Source organism: Pristiophorus japonicus, chromosome 14 (assembly GCF_044704955.1).
Source record: "Pristiophorus japonicus isolate sPriJap1 chromosome 14, sPriJap1.hap1, whole genome shotgun sequence".
NCBI classification, from domain to species: Eukaryota; Metazoa; Chordata; class Chondrichthyes; family Pristiophoridae; genus Pristiophorus; species Pristiophorus japonicus.
Genome location: NC_091990.1, coordinates 25023474 through 25026428, shown reverse-complemented (window position 1 = coordinate 25026428; position 2955 = coordinate 25023474).

The window sequence follows — 2955 nt, the reverse complement described above, 5'->3', positions numbered from 1 at the left end:
TTTTTGGCATGGTTTTTGTGTCTTCCACTGTGAAGACCGAAGCAAAATAATTGTTTAAGGTCTCAGCCATTTCCACATTTCCCATTATTAAATCCCCTTTCTCATCTTCTAAGGGACCAACATTTACTTTAGTCACTCTTTTCCGTTTTATATATCTGCAAAAACTTTTGCTATCTGTTTTTATGTTTTGCGCAAGTTTGCCTTCAAAATCTATCTTTCCTTTCTTTATTGCTTTTTTAGTCATTCTTTGCTGTTGTTTAAAATTTTCCCAATCCTCTAGTTTCCCACTAACCTTGGCCACCTTATACGCATTGGTCTTTGATTTGATACTCTCCTTTATTTCCTTGGTTATCCAGGCTGGTTATCCCTTCTCTTACCACCCTTCTTTTTCACTGGAATATATTTTTGTTGCGCACTATGAAAGAGCTCCTTAAAAGTCCTCCACTGTTCCTCAATTGTGCCACCGTTTAGTCTGTGTTTCCAGTCTACTTTAGCCAACTCTGCCCTCATCCCACTGTAGTCCCCTTTGTTTAAGCATCGTACGCTCATTTCTGATACAACTTCCTCACCCTCAATCTGTATTACAAATTCAACCATACTGTGATCACTCATTCCGAGAGGATCTTTTACTAGGAGACTGGACCAGATCTTAGATAGCTTGCTCCCTTGTAGGTTCTGTTACATACTGTTCTAAGAAACAATCCCGTATGCATTCTATGAATTCCTCCTCCAGGCTACCCCGTGCGATTTGAGTTGACCAATCGATATGTAGGTTAAAATCTCCCATGACTACTGCCATTCCTTTTTCATGACCCAGGAGCTTACATGACCCAGGAGCTGGCGAGTGAGTTGAAGAAGCTGACCACCATCATGATGCACAAGGGGTTGTTTGAGTACAACAGATGTCCGTTCTGTATTTGCTCGGCCACCGCAATCTTTCAACGAAACATGGAAAGTCTCTTCAAGTCGATTCCAGGGACGGTGGTTTTTCAAGACGACATCCTCATCACGGGTTGCGATATTGAAGAACACCTCCACAACCTGGAGGAGGTGCTACGCAGACTGGACCGGGTAGGGCTGCGACTGAAAAAGGCGAAGTGCGTCTTCCTAGCTCCAGAGGTAGAATTCCTGGGGATGAGGGTAGCAGCAGACGGGATCAGACGTACTGCGTTCAAAACGGAAGCGATCCAGACCCCGTAACATGATGGAGCAGCGTTCGTTCCTGGGGCTCCTGAACTATTTTGGTAACTTTCTTCCCAAATTGAGCACACTGTTAGAGCCGCTACATGTGCTCCTACGCAAAGGTCACGAATGGGTCTGGGAAGACAGCCAGGAAAGGGCTTTTGATACAGCACGCAATTTGTTATGCTCCAACAATCTGTTAACGCTATATGACCCATGTAAGAAACTTGTTTTAACGTGCGATGCGTCGTCCTATGGGGTCGCATGTGTGTTGCAGCATGTTAATGCCAAGGGTCAGTTACAGCCGGTAGCTTATGCCTCCAGAAGTCTGTCCCAGGCAGAAAGGAGCTATGGGATGGTAGAAAACGAAGCGCTTGCATGTGTATATGCAGTAAAAAAAAAATGCACCAGTATCTGTTTGGCAGGAAATTTGAGCTGGAGACAGATCACAAACCCCTAACGTCCCTTTTGGCCAACAACAAGGCCATAAATGCAAATGCATCGGCCCGCATACAGAGGTGGGCACTCATGTTAGCCGCCTATGACTATACAATTCGGCACAGACCGGGCACTGAGAACTGCGCCGATACACTCAGCAAGCTCCCAATAGCCACCACTGAGGGGGCAACCGAGTATGCTGCTGAGATGGTCATGGCTGTTGAAGCTTTCGAAAGCGAAGGCTCACCCGTGACAGCCCGTCAGATCAAAGTGTGGACAAATAGAGACCCGCTACTGTCTTTAGTCAAGAAATGTGTCCTGAATGGGGACTGGGCAGTCATGTACGGGGCATGCCTGAGGAATTTAAACCATTTCACAGGAGCAAGGATGAACTCTCGATAAAGGCCAATTGCTACTATGGGGAAACCGAGTAGTCATGCCCCAGATGGGCAGAGAGGCGTTCATCCGAGAACTCCACAAAGAGCACCCGGGCATTGTCATGATGAAGGCAATTGCCAGGTCACACATTTGGTGGCCAAGGATAGATGCAGACCTGGAACTTTGTGTTTACAGGTGCAACACGTGTGCCCAGCTGGGCAATGCACCCAGGGAAGCCCCCCTTTGCCCCTGGTCCTGGCCCGCCAAGCCATGGTCACGCATCCATGTGGACTACGCAGGTCCTTTCATGAGAAAAATGTTTTTGGTTCTAGTAGACACCTACTCCAAATGGATTGAGTGTGACATTCTCAATTCAAGCACATCCTCTGCCACAGTAGAAAGTCTACGGGCAATGTTCGCTGCTCATGGTCTACCAGACATCTTGGTCAGTGACAATGGCCCGTGCTTTACAAGCATTGAATTCCAGGACTTCATGGCAGGAAATGGTATCAGCCATGTCAGAACGGCCTCAAACATGTTCAACATGTTCAAGCCGGCCTCAAATGGCCAGGCGGAATGAGCAGTGCAGATAATCAAACAGGGAATGCTCAGAATCCAAGGGGGTTCCCTACAAAACCGCTTATCACGCCTCCTGTTGGCCAATAGTTCCCAACCACACTCGCTCACAGGGGTTCCACCCACAGAGCTGCGAATGAAAAGGACGCTCAAAACCAGGTTATCCCTTATACACTCCACCATGAAAGAAATTTTTGAGAGCAGGCGCAGGTCACAATGTGACTACCATGACGGGAATGCGAGGGCGCGATGTATTGATTTCAATGACCCTGTCTTTGTCCTCAACTACGCTGCAGGGCCCAAATGGCTCGCAGGCACTGTGATTGCCAAAGAGGGGAATAGGATTCTGGTAGTTAAACTTATCAATGGACAAATCTGCCG